Source organism: Mirounga leonina, unplaced genomic scaffold (genome assembly GCF_011800145.1).
Source record: "Mirounga leonina isolate KUSES-001 unplaced genomic scaffold, KU_Mleo_1.0 Mir_114, whole genome shotgun sequence".
In the NCBI taxonomy this organism is placed as follows: domain Eukaryota; kingdom Metazoa; phylum Chordata; class Mammalia; order Carnivora; family Phocidae; genus Mirounga; species Mirounga leonina.
In genome coordinates this window covers 47,137,585-47,152,339 of record NW_023270265.1, presented here as the reverse complement: position 1 = coordinate 47,152,339, position 14,755 = coordinate 47,137,585, and the positions used below count along the sequence as shown (strand labels likewise).

The following is a 14,755-nucleotide window of genomic DNA, read 5'->3' as shown; positions in this document are numbered from 1 at the left end:
TGATAGCTTATGTTTCCATATAGATGACAGCTTACCTTTATTCTGTTTGTAGAAACACTTTGTCATACAGGAGCTTACTTTGTTTTTTAGTAACAACCCTAATGAGACAGTGAGGAGGCGTGGTTACCTCCCACTTGTGGAATCCGCTGAGGGATCTCACAAGCCACGTGGATGGGCTCACGGTTCATAAATGATGGAGCTGGTTCTGACCTGCCTCTTCTCTACCAATACCAAGCTGTCTGAAGAGTGGCTTTGTATTCAGATAACCCAATTCTTTTTTTTTTTTTAAAGATTGAATGCACACCTGCGCCTGAGTGGGAGGAGGGGCAGAGGGAGAGGAATGGCAGACTCCCCACCGAGCTGGGAGTCCCGATCCTGGGACCCTGAGCTCATGACCGGAGCTGAAGGCAGGTGCTTAACTGACTGAACCACCCAGGCGCCCCTCAGATAACCCAATTCTTTTTTTTTTTTTTTAAAGATTTTATTTATTTGACAGAGAGCTAGAGCAGGAACACAAGCAGGGGCAGTGGGAGAGGGAGAAGCAGGCCTCCCGCTGAGCAGGAGCCCAGTGCAGGGCTCAGTCCCAGGACCCTGGGATCATGACCTGAGCCAAAGGCAGACGCTTAACGACTGAGCCACCCAGGTGCCCCCAGATAACCCAATTCTAAGGACGAGGGTGTGTGTACAAATTTGAAGGCAGGGTGGGGGTGTGGGGACGTCCACCCAGTTTGAAGAATCTGGAGCCTTTGTGTGAGTTCCAGGTGCTAGGGTCAAGATGAACTTGAAGGGGGGGGCATGCATGGTGTCCTCAGATGAGTGATTTAAGGGGCTTCTTACTCCTTGATCTGAGGTTGTTAACTGTGGTCTTGAGCTTTTTGGCCCTTTCTGGTTTGGGTAACTGCTTTCTGGGGGAAGTTTGGGATACCTTTTGAATTGCACACAGAGATATTTACTGTGAGAGAGATTCCAGCCATTACCTTAACCATTACCTGGCCAAGTGGCACAGGGATAGATAGATGTCCGAGGCCACAATTCTGTTTAAATACGAGAAGTAGAAGCCTTTGGGTTCTAGCAGTTTCTTTGGGGGCTGTTTTTGGACTTGGGTTAGCAAAGAAACGACTTTATGATTTATGGTGTTTATGAAGACTAGCATACCTGTTTTCATATAGACATCTTAATAGAGATTAAATACAGAATAAAGCAGAATGCATGAACGAAGATATTCCCATAAGCAATATTGTAGTGTTAGGCAGTGTAATTATGTTTTGTACACTTCCCAATTAAGCAGTTATGCATTACTGGAAAAACTACCTTTAAGAGATTTAGGAAAGCTTTATAATTTTGTTTATCAAATAAAAATAGATGTATCGTATTTTATGCATAGGGTTTAAAATTTTTACGTTCTATGATAAAGTAACTCAATTTGGATTGATTTGTGGAAATTTATGCAGTGACACCGAGATGAATTTGCTTTTTCTGAAAATGGCCTGTTGAACAAAAATCTGCTTCTTGAGCAAATAGAGCTCCTACTGTGCGCCGGCCTCCAGGTGAGAGCAAGGAGGGTTTATCCTGAAGTTCAGCAAAGCACTGGTGACCTTGCAAGAGCTGGAATGGGCGCGGGGGGCTTCTCTAGGGCATGGGTGGACGGTAGGTCATCCCTAGGCTGAGGGGTCAGGGACGCCGAGCTGCTGGAGGAATTGAAAGACATTCGTGGTGCTCTCCTATGACTGAGGATGTGCTGTGTAGAGCTTAAGAACATAACTTCCAGATGTACACTTAGGGTCCCAGGACACCTGCCCCCCTGGTGAAGTCCTTGGGAAGTGACCCCACTTCCTTATGCCTGAGTGTCTTCACAGTGGGGTGGTGGGTGCTCAGGGAATCCGTGAGGGTGAAGTGACTTCATGTATGGCAAGCCCTTGACATGTGCCTGGAGGAAGATCTCCAATGTGGGCATTACTATTATTATTATTATTATAGTAGTAGTAGTTAATGTTGGAGTAGAGAGAATAAAGTGTGGGAGTGGGAAGGACTCTAGGTCTGAAGAGGCAAAGAGAGGGCGCAGAGGGTTGCGGGGTGGCCCTGAGTTCAGATCACCACGGCCAGACATGGCTTTTTTTTTTTTAAGATTTTATTTGTGCGCTAGAGAGAACAGAGGGAGAGTGAGAGGGAGAAGCAGACTCCCCGCTGAGCAGGGAGCCCGATGCGGGGCTCAGTCCCAGGACCCTGGGATCATGACCTGAGCCGAAGGCAGATGCTTAACGACTGAGCCACCCAGGCGCCCCAAGACATGGCATTTTAGAGCGATGGCCGTGGTGCCTGGGGGACTGGACCCGCTGTGGACTCGGTGGATGTGGGGGGTGGGGGAGCTATCAGAAGGGTGTTTGGTGCTCAGACTAACAGGCCCAGGTGCCTGACGGGTGGTGGACAGACAGGAGGACAGTGGGTCAAGTACTTGGACTGCGTGCACGGTGGGTCACTCTTTGGGGATCTGCTCAAGGACTCAGGCTGCAGGGTGGGTCCGTCATCTCTAAACCCAGCTCATTTTACACCAGAACTTGAGTGTCAGTTTCACTCTGAGCTCCTGCACATGACCCTGTTCTGCTCCTCCACAGAGAAGCCCAGGTGCCAAGATAGGGCTGAAAGCTATTTTGTCACTGTCACTATATCCTCTGCCCCCCCCCCCATCGGTCATCTTCAGGGCCAGGGATGGTGGTGATCCTCTCTAACAAAGGGGCCAGCAAGGGAAGGCTCAGGTCGTCCTGGCTCTGCCCTGAGCTTGCTCTGTGACCTTGGGTGAACTCCAGCGCTGCCCCACGGTTTTTCCTTCAGTGGGCGTCCCTGGGTTCTCTGGATTGGGGCATGCCTGGGGGTCCCAACGCCTTACTGATGGGGACTTATTAGGCTGGGTGTGGCCTCCGGGGGCTCTCGAGGGCTACTGGCTTGGCCCTTGTACGCCCGTCCCACGCTTCCCCAGGATGGCAGTGGCAGCCCTTAGCAAGGGTAGATCCAGTCCCGCTGGGGATCTTCCTGAAGGGAGCAGCGGGGAGGGGCTGGGGGGAGCCTGTCCATTCTTGGCTTGATCAGATGGGTTTGCAGTTAGATTAAAGGGACCCCGACAGGGCGCCTGGGTGGCTCAGTTGGTTAAGCGACTGCCTTCAGCTCAGGTCATGATCCCAGGGTCCTGGGATCGAGTCCCGCATCGGGCTCCCTGCTCTGCGGGGAGCCTGCTTCTCCCTCTCCCACTCCCCCCCGCTTGTGTTCCCTCTCTCGCTGTGTCTCTCTCTGTCAAATAAATAAATAAAATCTAAAAAAAAAAAAAAGGGACCCCGACAAGGCTCAACTTTTTTAAAGGGACCTCCTCCGAGGATCGAGGAGACTTTGGGGTAAAAGCAGTCAAGGCACGGTACTTGAGGGGAGTCTCATTTCATTTCTCCTTTCCCTAGCTGGAGGCGACAAAAGTGTCTTCCCTGACAAGATTGTTCCGAAGTGCGGCTGAGTTTCAGGGACACTGCCAGTGTTTGTGCAGCGGGGTCCTTCCCGCTATGTGGAGACCCTTCTGGGGGTTGGGGATTGGGACCGAGGTGATTTCCTGGGGGGAGCTGGAGGCTGGGCTCACCGCTCTGGGACTGCAGTTGACTGCCCAGGGGAGGATGTCTGTTTTGTTTTGGTCTTTCGTGGAGATGGAAGACGTTGAGAAACTTTCACATAGGTGTAATTTACATACAATAAGATTCACCCTTTCCGCCTGCTGTTCTGTAAGTTTTGACCAAAGATATGTAAACACCACGTGGCTGCAGAACCAGTTCCATCACGGAGGAAAGTTGTCCTGTGTTAACGGATGAAATCGCCCCTTTTTGTTAGTAGAAAGGCCAGCCTCCGAAGTTTGGCGAGGTAGGTAGATGTGTCTTGTGAGGCGCATCTATAATGTCCGAGGTCTCACTTGGCTCAGGGGGACTCTCCAGTCACAGCAGATAGAGTTGCTTGAGGGGCAGGCACCCACGCCATCCCAAGGATGTCTGAGACTTCAGGCATTTGGCCCAGGCTGGGCAAGATAGATCCAAGGTCAGTCCCTGGAGTTGGAATCTTGTCTGCCCCATGAAACCCCCAAAGGTCCCCTTTTCTCTCCCCAGAGGGGTGAGTTCCAAACCCATACATACAGGCCAGGGTGCTTCTCAGGCCATTGTCCCCGGGCTTCCTGGGGACACGCACACAACAGCTGCTCACCCTCCTCCACACAATGTCCTGCCAGCCCCTCTTGGAAGGTGCCCGGAGACAGGTGCTTCTCTGTCCACCCTGGCTGCTGGCTCTGGGTCCAGAGGGATCGGGAGTGACCACCACATCACTAGCCGCTTCCTCCTTTCTCCTCCTTGGGGGAAGTGGCTTTGGAGCAAGCAGCCAGTGTACTTCCCGCATGCTGTGGTCATTCTGTGTTCTGTGACTCCTTGGGGACACGGGGCGGTGGGGGACTCAGGTCCCCATTTGCCTTACTGCGGTGGTTTGGGGAGAGCCTGGAGGGACTAGAGGACTTTGCTGTGGGAAGGTCAGTGGCTGCCAGGTCCAGCGGTGGATCACTCCACCGGCTCAGCATCCCACCCCAGGACCTCTGCGCCAGGTAGGGTCAGGAGCTCTCTGAGGAGGGTTATTTATAATGAGGCACTGCAGGCCTGCAGGAGAGCGCCCCCCCCCCCCCCCGTCACACTGCATGGGGGCCCAAATTGACTGGCTTTCTTCGTAGTATTTAATATTCTCCTATTTCCGTTCATTTGGGGGGGAATTTTATGAAATGAGCCTGGGAATTTTTTAAATTGCTAGCTGGGGATCGCTGCATTTATTGATTTTTCCGGTTGCTGCTGGAAATGTCTTCAGTGCTGTTTCTTTGCTTCCCCACTAGGGCCCCAGCATATGGGGTGGGTGAGAGCACTCCTCATGCTGGAGGGGCTCACAGTTAATCATGTGTTTGTGTGTGTGTGTGTGTGTGTGTGTAAACTCTTTGATGCCCGTGAGCTCAGATTCAACCTGACCTTGGTCCTGGCCTGAAATTCATGTCTAAGCATCCTTGTCCTCTTGGGGGTGGTCCTCTGTGGGCTGCCATCCAGTGAGTGGAGGGAGACACAGGTGTATATAGGATTTGGGGGAGTAGCAGGAAGGTTGGCATCCCATGTCCTGGTGGAGCTTCAGAGGCCAGTATTGTCCCAGGCTGGAGAGCCTGCAGGACCTGGCTGCAGCGAGGTTCCCCGGGCACACGCTGCCATGACAGTCTTGTGACCCCAGTTCCCTGCGCAACCCTTGGGGCCGGGGGGAAGACACCTGCGCAGGGCCTGGAGGGAGTTCTTACGGGAAAAGTTGACTGCATACAGATAAGAGAGAAAAGTGTTTTCTGCCCCGAAGGGTGTCAGTAAGCATGGCTGCTCCATCCACAGCAATCAGAGCTCTCAGTGGATCGTTTCCCGTGGCCATGGTGCGCAGCTGTGAGCGCACAGTAGGACCGTGGTTCCAGGCCGCCCAGGGCCTTCCCAGGGCCCTCCGTGGGCTCCGCGTCTGTGTCCACAGGGTAAATTCTAAGTGAGAAGCCACTCCCTTGGGTGGATCCTGACATTCCAGCTGACTTGGAGGGAAGTGAATGGGCAGCCACTCTGCTTTGCCTGAGGGGTGAGCAGCTTGCTATTATTGTATGCCCAGGCCCAGCTGGAAAATAAGAACATTCTTGAGGTGTGCACATTGTCAGATGACTATTTCAAAGGGAGCCAGTTAAGAAAGGCCTTTGCCTGTGTTCAAGAATACTAGAAATACATTCCTTTGGTAGATAAATAATAATACAGCTGCTTTTTCTTGAGTACCAGGAATGTGCCAAGGAGGAGGATATAAAAATAAATGTATCTGGTGCATCCGTAATAATAACAGTGAAGTTCCTCTCACGGGCTGAAAGTTCTTCAGTGTGTTCGGCTCAGGGCAGCTCAGTGGCTCACAGGGACACAGCTTTTGGGTGACAGTTGCTGCATGGGAACCTCAGTGGGACTGGAGACAAAAGCCCATTCCTTCACCAAGCCAGCCATCCGAGTGAGTCTGTGGATGTGCATAAGTGGGTTTGGGTTTCCTGAGTCGTGCATCTCACACCCAAGAATCGAGGTCTCGCAGTGAAGCTTCGAGGCTCTGGAAGTGGGCAGGCATTTCAAGAGGGTGGTGATTTCTGAAGACACATTTCCGTTTACATTTAGGTAGTGGTTTGCTGGTCTAATTTTTTTTTTTTTTTTTTTTAACCTTTTGGCTTGGAGAAATTTTCCCTCTGGTTATGGTAATTTTCCTTTCCTGATATGTAAATTGATTACAGCAGCTCTTTCAAGTCTTGCTCATTTGATTATCCACAAGCCTCCTTCTGCCTCTTATTTAAACTTATTTTTAGCACAGTCCTTGAAACCTCAGTGTGAGACTGTCCATCTTCTGCTCTCTCTGAGCTGCCGAAGGTCGTTTTAATCAACCACATCCACCAGTTGCGTTGCGAGTCATGCTAACGTGGGAGGAAGGGGGCCTCCTGGATAAGGCCTGGTCCGCTCTGAGTGCGAGCTTGCTTCCTTCCAGTCCCGGCAGGACAGGGATGGGCGAACCTGACCAGACCAGCAGCTGGCCTGGATCCGGCAGCTCCATCCACACTGGGGTTCTACGGGCGGGAGGCAAACACAGCCACCGTTGACACCAGCCCACCCTGAGGTGGGCCAACTCGTGACAACCTGTCATCAGCCTGAGCACGACCTTGTGTCATTAGGTGTCTGTCTGTTTGGGGCTTGGCCGATGGTATGCTTCAGATGAATGCTGATTTACCAGGGTTTGGTAAATCGGGGGGGGAGGGGCGCAGGGTGGCTGCGTTTGGGGGTGCAGAGGTAGCCCTCAGCCTGTCCCCTGGGGCCTTCTCTGCCATGGATTCTTATAGGGCCACCTTCGGTCAGCAGCCCGGTGACTCCTGGGTATTTTCTGAGCCTTACCTCGATAAGAATAAAAACGTTTTTTCGGTGCTTGATTGGATTTGTTTGCTAGAAGATTAGTACAAAAGCAGGAAGGAAAAAGAATGTGTGGTGGAGGTGATTGCTAGAGACTGGCAGAAGGTTATTTACGGATTTTTGCTGACAGTCCTTATTTAAAGGACTTCCCTGTGAGATTTATGAAGCCTTTCCAATTTATTGTCTTTCCAAGTAAGGTAAGCAAATAAATAGGTAATTCTCTTTTATTATAAGCCTCGCCAATGTTAGATTAAAAATAAGAGGAAACCGGGCTCTGTTTTTCCAGCCCAGTGTGTTTCTGGAATTTGGAAAGCATCTTGGAAAGCTGTTTTGTTTTGTTTTTGGCTCAGGCACACTGTGCATTTAAAAAATAAAGTCTGACCGTTGATATTGTGTGTGCTGTTCACCATCCTTGAAGGGAACCGGCTGCTGGCTGCCTGGTGGGGGATGGAGACAGTGGGGACAGTGGGCTGGATGTTGGGGGCCAGGGGTTCCCAAGGCCCTGCTCTGAGTTTGGTCACTGCGGCTGCGCCCAGAAGTGGAACCCCCATCTGTGCAGGCCCGCATCATAGCCCTTTGTAAAACAGATCCCGTTCTGATCAAACTGGGGCTTTTCCTCCTAGACCTTTCTTCTCTCACCTTGATTTCCCTATCCCTTTTTCGTTTTAGACCCCTTCTCTGACATTGTTGGTGCTTTCAGTGTTTTGGTGAATTGTGATTTGGGCACCACTGGTATGTTAAGACCCAGATGGGGAATTTAGATTTTTAGGAACACAAGACTTGTAAAAAAATAAACACCTCCTATCCTGAAGGTGATGTCACTGCTGAAGATTTGGGTGGGGGGAGTTTGGTGACCTGGCCCCTCCTAACACCCCCAACTCCCCACCTCTGCCTACCCAGAGCAAATTCTGGCTTCTTTGAAATCACTCTGGCTTCTTTCAAGGACACAGGCAGCACCTCTGGGGAGACATCCTGTTAGCCTTTGGGGAGAATGTGTTATATGTGTCTGTCCCTAGATGTCTGTGGCCGAGTGGAGCTATTTTGGAGGGAGTCGTAGTCAGTGTTTCGGCTGGTGCCTTTTAACAGACTGTGGTGTCTGTGTTCCTCAGCCCCTGGCTGGTGGCAGGTGCACAGTGTGAGTTCAGGGAAATCTCTGCAGGGGATGGTTTCAGGAATACATCACACCTGAGTAGGGAGGCTTGGAAGGTGCTGAGAAGGCTAATTCCTGAGAAAGTGGGCTCCGTGGGGTGGGGCTTGCTTTCCTTGTTGCCTCTTCCTTCTCTGAGCACATGGAGGGGGAGTGGACCTTCCTCATTTCAGGGCTACTGAGCTGTGGGGGTGGGGGTGGCCCATGCTGTCCTGGGTCTGGGATGGCAGCCTGAACAAGCCTGACGTGGTCCCGCCTGGAAGGAGCAGACCTCACAACCAGAGGGCAGTGAGCAAGCTGGGGAGCCAGGCAGGGGAGGGGCAGAGTAGTCCAGCACTGGGACCCAGGCTCCCGTCCACATACACTGAGGTCAGGGAAGGCGTCTTGAAGGAGGTGGGCTGTGGGCTGTGAGTTGCAGGTGGCTGTGAGGAGGGGCTGCCTGAGTTCCCTCCAGCTTGTCCACCCTGGAGGCTGCCCTGTCTTCCACCTGGCCCCATCCAGCCCCATCTTTCTCATCGCTGTCTGGCCCTGACATCACCTGGGAGTTTTGACAAGAGGTCTGAGCCCAGCCCCACCCTCAGAGGTTCTAAGTCAATGGTCTTGGGGTGGGACCTGCCTCGGGTAGTTTCAAAAGCTCTCAGATGATTCTAATGGGCAACCAGCTAGAAAGCCACTGCCCAGCCTATCTGCTCTCAGCGGAGGCCACTTGCTCCTTTCTGCCCGTGTGCCAGAAGGCATGGGCCTACAGACTGGGGGCTGGGCAGAGAGGGGCTTCGCGGAAGCACAGCTCCTCAAACTCGGGTCCGACATGACAGGTACACCAGCCCTGCAGGGCCAGACACCAGGTGACCCAGAGCCACTCACCACCAAGTGTCATAAGCAGGAGTCACCGGCCAGTTTCCCATCTCCAGGTGAGAGTCTTTGGGGCTGTGCCATTTCCTCTGCGAGGCTCTCCTGGAGTGAAAGTGAGGTCAGGTTTGCAGGACAGGTGCCTGTGAGCACGTGAACGGGGTTGGGGGAGCCCTAGCTGCTGGGATCCCAGCTGCCGCAGGGCCCCTCCTGCTTATAAGTAAGGAAAGCTGCGTCTCCTGCCTCTTGAGAAGTAACTTCGGGAGCGTCCAAATCTTCCTGCCTCGGTCAGTGGTCAGTGGGAAGGAAAGCAGGCTGTTGCCTAGGAAACAAAGCTGGAGGCTCAGGGCTCCATGCCTGGGGGTGGGTGTGAGCCCCAGAAATGGCTCTAGTCAAGGGGATGGGGTGAGGAGGGTCTTAGGTGCATTTTTATAGGAAAAGAATCCAGCTCTGGACAGTTCTCACAGGAGCCTGGGACCTCATATTGTTCAGAACTCCTGTGTGGGGTTCCTTGTCGTCGGGGGTGGAAGTGGGGAAATTTGTTCTGCCCACTCTTTGGGACAGGAGGGAGAGAGAGCGAAGGGTGCGGGGTGGGTGCTGAACGGGGAACTGGGGAAGCCCTGAGGAGCTGCCAGGGGATTTGTCTTGCTTGCAGGTCATTGGGCTTTGGTGAAGGCCCTGGGGTGGGGGGATGAGGGGTGCCGGGGCTGCGACGGAGGAGGAAGTGAACACAGGTTAACAGTGTGATCCCTGGACCAAGGAGAGGCTCTTCTAGCTGGGCTAAGTGGGTGGCGGCGCGCCATGGCCCCCTGTGGGATGCGATCTAGCTGCGTCCCCTTTATTAGGAAAGGGAAAGGGTTTGAGATTCTAACAATCCCAAGATCCTGGGCGACTGGGTGGTGTTGGGATGAAGCCATTGGGGGTTAGTGTGGTGGGGCAGGGGCAGCCGGCCAGCAGGCTGGGCTAAGAGGCTGCAGCTGGGGCCGGGGGCAGGGTTGTGCCAGACTTAAGCCCCACTCAGCGTGTCCTGTCGGCTGATTCCCTTCCCTGAGCACTTGTGGGTGCAGAGGTGGCACCTGGGGTGCTGGGTGCTTCGCCTTCCCCAGCTGGGTATCTGGGGCTGCTATGGCAGGTGGGCACAGTTTTCTAGCCGAGTCTTTTGCGATCTTTCCCCTCCTTGGGAACTCGGCCAGCGACCCCCTCACTGAGGCGTCTCCAGAGGTGCTGGACCATTAGGATCCTAGGGTCTCACAGATTCCCCAGTCCCTACCTGGGGTTCCTGGATGGACCCTGAGCTCAGAGCTGGAACCGTGTTGTGTGATACCCCCCTCTAGCCACCTGGGTGAAGGGGGAGGGGTGGCAGGAAGTGGAGGGCCCTGAGTTCTCCATGGGGGTCTGTCTTGAAGTCCAGATCCCATTTCACCGTATTCCTCCTGCCCCGTTGGCCTTTGCTGGGCAGGTCACGAGTGGCCTTCCACTGGGTGCACTGGAGTTGAACTCTGTTAATCTGTGGACCGTGGCATGAAGCTCAGAGCCTCCGTCTCCTTGTTCTCAAGTTGGGAGTCCTAACGCTTTCGATGGCGAGGCTGCTGGACTAGAATAGTGATGGATTTAAGAGTTCCAGCTGCGTGGGTCTGGCCGTTGGGGGCTCCCTGGATCCTTGGACGCACAGCAAGTGGAAAATAACGTGCTTGTGGCTTTCAAGTGCTTGTTTTTGTTCTTGCTGTTGACATGCTTTTAAAATCTGATGTTGGTTCGTGCTTAAAATCATACCCGTGAAGTCTTAAATGCTTTTTATGTGCCTTTCTTTTTGGAACCAAACTTCATTGTCCATGCAAAAGAAAAAACCCCCACAAACTCCTGTAAGCTTGGCCACGGTCAGGAAGTCTGTGCCAGGCACTCAGACTTCAGTTAATCACGTGTTGATTCCCACATGTTAGGCTCCAGGAGGAATACAGTAAGCAGGGGCCGCTTCCTTGTCCGCACAGAGCTCAGAGTCTGGAGAGACTACGCTACGCTTGTTTTTTAAGGAAGCTATTAGCCTTTGGGGTTCTTTTTTGCAAAAACCACTCTGAATTTGTTCATTGGCAAGGTAAAAACGTCATTTCAAAAGACCAGGCCAGTCTTTTTATAGTGGTTTATAGTTCACAGTTGTGCTTAGATGTGTTCTAAGGACAGCCTACCAACAACAACCCCTGTTTTCAGATGGAGGAGACGAAGAGCTCAGAGGAAGCGATGGCTCTGTGTGTGTCCAAGTGTTTTCCTGTCTCCTGCTCACTGCGCTCTTGAGTTTAAGAAAGTGCTAGTGAAGCGACTACTGAGGTTTAACCTAGGGACCACAGGATTCAGGCACCGCATAGAGGGTGGGTGGGCAGCTGAGTGGGGCCCTGGGGGAGTCTGGGCCCGTCTGGGCCTGTATCCCATCCGTATCCTCAGACACTTCCTGCACTTAATGCTGGGGGCCCTACTGAGATGGCTCGAGAGGCAGGAGTCTGCCCCGGGCAAGAATTTGACCAGAAATCTGCGCGGCATCTTTTGCGACGGCTGACCCACCTGCTGTACACATATTTGCACACGCCAGACACCTGCTATCAGATTGAGCAGTTTGAGCAGGATCCAGGGGTCTAGAGCTCCTCCACTGGCTTCACTCACAGTCCGGGGAGCGGTATATGGGCAGCATGCCCAGGGCCAAGTTCAGACCCGCCAGCCATATAAGCAGACCCTTTGAACGGAGTCATCCGTTTTGATTTTTCTCTTGTGGTATCTGTCACTTGCTGGAAACCGTTTGCTTTCTGGGGCTGTCATTCAAAGCATTTTGTGCCATACCATTAGAATTTTCAGAGTGTTTGCTGATTTGCGTTTATTGAAACTAAATTCATTAGGATGATGTGAAAATAGCGCTGAACTGTTTACCAAATCGGATTCTTGTTTTTGATGTTTCAGTACATCATCTGTTCTTACTCGAATGTTGTGGAATTTGTTGGTAAAGTGTTATGCAGATGAAAATCCATATTTTAGTGGAGTGTTTTTTTTTTTTTTTTAATTCAAATGAGTTTAAAAGAATATTCTATCCAAGGTACTTGATTTGCCATTTGAAGCGGAGCCTATATGGATGTGAGGATACTGGAGGATGGCTTGGTCTGTCTGTGAGAGTTGGCAGACGGGCTGGGTCTCAACGCAGGTGCAGGTGCTGAGTCGGGCTGGTTGGACCCCCCCCAAGCTGGGTAAGCTCTGGCAAGTCACCCAACCCAACCCGGGGGCTGGGCCCCCCAATCTGTGAAGTGGTGAGGTCTGTGCTTCTTCCTGGGTTGTTGAGAGACTTCAACAGAAATACCTTTACTTCCTTGGTGTTCACGCCGTTTTAATATCTCCAGGATTGAGCCGTCACGAAATTGATTGCGTGCCGTAGTTGAATGAACAGTATTCTTTTTTTTTTCCTCTTCTAGTGTCTTATGAAATAATGCTGATATGAGATTTGATGGTATCTTAGACTTGATGGACATGAAAGCATTTTTGCAAACTTGAAAGTGTTAGGGTTGGGCCTTTTCCAAATAAAACTTAACTTTTTAAGTTGATCAGTGAAAGTCGAGCTGCGACCACTTCCACTTCAATGCCGTGGTCGTGTGGCCCCAGGAAAATGGAAGGGATGCGTTTCTAGAGTTGGCCTCTCTTTTCAGGTTTGGCCCCATGGTCTGATAACCTTGGACTCTTGTGTTCAGAGAACCAGAGGCTTGTTATTGCTTCCAAAGTAAGCCTGTCCTGAGGCCGAGTTGGCAGGTGTGTGTGGTGGAGATGACCGGATGTCCACTGCAGTCCACGCTTCCCTTCACTGGTGGGGACTGAATGCTGGAGTGGCTGCTTGGCGGCCACCTAGGCATCTCCCCGAAGCCCCAGGACCATTCCTGCCAGTGAGTCCTGGTGGGAATAGGTGCCCCTTCCCAGCAGAAGTAGTTCAGAAACAAGTGTTGACCCACTTTCTCTTTTTCCACCCTTGATTGTCCAGCAGGAGATCACCTAGCATCCTGGGTCCCTGAGTCACCCTGTGGAGAGTTGCCCATGGTCAGGAACATTGATCTTTGTGTGATACAGAAATAAGCGTGTGTTGTGTTGAGTGGATACTCCATTCTGGGTTTATGGAAGCCGTGTGAATGTAACTAATACCCTAGTTTGGGAAATCAATTACCTTGATCATCCATCCAGGCCAACCCTGTGTCACACTCTGCCTCTGTGATAAGGTGGCTGCTTCTCCCAATCGCCACCTCATGGCCAGCTCCTGTCCATTTATGTGCTTCATCCTGGAGATTCCGTCTCCCACCCCCGCCCCCCCATCTTGTAGGGGGTGCTCCCGCTAGGCTGTGAGTCCCTGAGGGTGGGCATCCTTGCAAGGCTCCCTGCCTCACACCTGCCAAATGCCATCCACCCCAGTGCTTTGGGGTGCAGCCAGGTGGCCCTGAGAGTGGATTGTCCATGTTCGGAGAAATCTAGAATGAAGTCTTGGGTGGTAAAACTGTAGCGGGGACCTGGTAAGGGGTGGCAGCCATGAAAAGGTGCCTCTCTGATATCTTCTCCTTCTGGGAATGGAATCGACTGGTGGCCCCAACTTTTGTGTTCTGCATCTGGAATCCAGCTCGGCACTCACAGAGCCTCAGCTCTCAGGGGCTGCCCCCAGCTGGGGCCTGAGCATGGTGGGGTTGCCAGGCCTTCCTTCCAGCCTTCCTTCTGGCCTTCCTTCCTTAAAGATCTATTTATTTGAGATTGGGGTGGAGGATAGGGTCTCGCAGGAGAGGAAGAGCTTGAGAATCTCAAGCAGACTCCCTGCTGAGAGTGGAGCCCGACACGGGGATCAGTCTCACGACCCTGAGGTCATGATCTGAGCCGAAATTACCAGTTGGACACCCAACTGACTGAGCCACCTGGCGCCCCCAGGCCTTTCCTGTAAGGCTGGGGATTCCTCCTAGCAGCCAGCCGACGCTGGCCTTGAACTGCACAACAGGTGGAGATTTCTCCCACCTGGACTCCTTTCTTCCCTGTTCCTCTGCAGGAGTCCAACCGAATCTCCCTCTGACTCCCTTTTTGCGTTCCCCAGGAAGTCTCTTGCATAGCTCATTTTGTCTGGCCTTGTTTTTGGAGGACCCAAACTCTTGACACATATCGAACTTTATAAAGTAGGTCAAAGGGACAGTGCCCAGGAATTTCATCTAGTTTGGGCAGCAAGCCATACTTCCTCTCCCAGTGCCATTTGCCTGACTCTTAAAATGCGGGGCCTGTGCTCAGTGATTCCAGGCGCAGCCCAAGTCTGAGCACTAGTGTCCCATCTGGGTACGGCTCCGTTACCCTTGCCTCGCTGTTCATGCCTCTCACACATGCTTTTATTGTCATTTGCCCGCCATCTGGGTGAAGCATCTGGAATGACAGTGGAGTGGGTGGCCTTTCAGAGGGTCCCCATGCTGTATTCCCCCCGGGAACTTTCATTTTCTATACTTAATCCTTTAAAAGCCTCTTGAGTGATATGACAGGCTGGAACGTCCAGCCCACGAGTGTGACCTGTGCTGGGGATCCACCTTGAGACAGAGGAGTCCCGACTTTGATAGGACATGGCCCTTCCCAGCGACAGCTGGGTTACGGCCGTGTGGCGTTTACGACGTGTTCCAACTGGACTCCGGGTAAGCGTTTGGCACTTGGGGAGCTATTTGCGGCCAAAAGGCTGTACTGCCCCTGAAGAGGCTTGGAGAGGGAGGGTCCGAAAGCCTCTGGCTGCTCTGGCTGC

General features: G+C 52.5%; 1 protein-coding gene across 8 annotated transcripts in view; it reads left to right on the top strand.

Moving 5' to 3' along the window:
- Positions 1-14,755, top strand: part of CTBP2 (C-terminal binding protein 2) — a 157,883-nt gene that overhangs the window by 16,230 nt on the left and 126,898 nt on the right. Inside the window, exon 1 of one of the 8 annotated variants that reach the window (XM_034985868.1) lies at positions 591-1,547. The exons of the other annotated variants lie outside the window; for them this stretch is intronic. The gene's annotated coding sequence lies outside the window, so the exon portion shown is untranslated. Of the gene's footprint in view, positions 1-590; positions 1,548-14,755 lie in introns of those variants that run through there. 8 annotated transcript variants of the gene reach the window in all.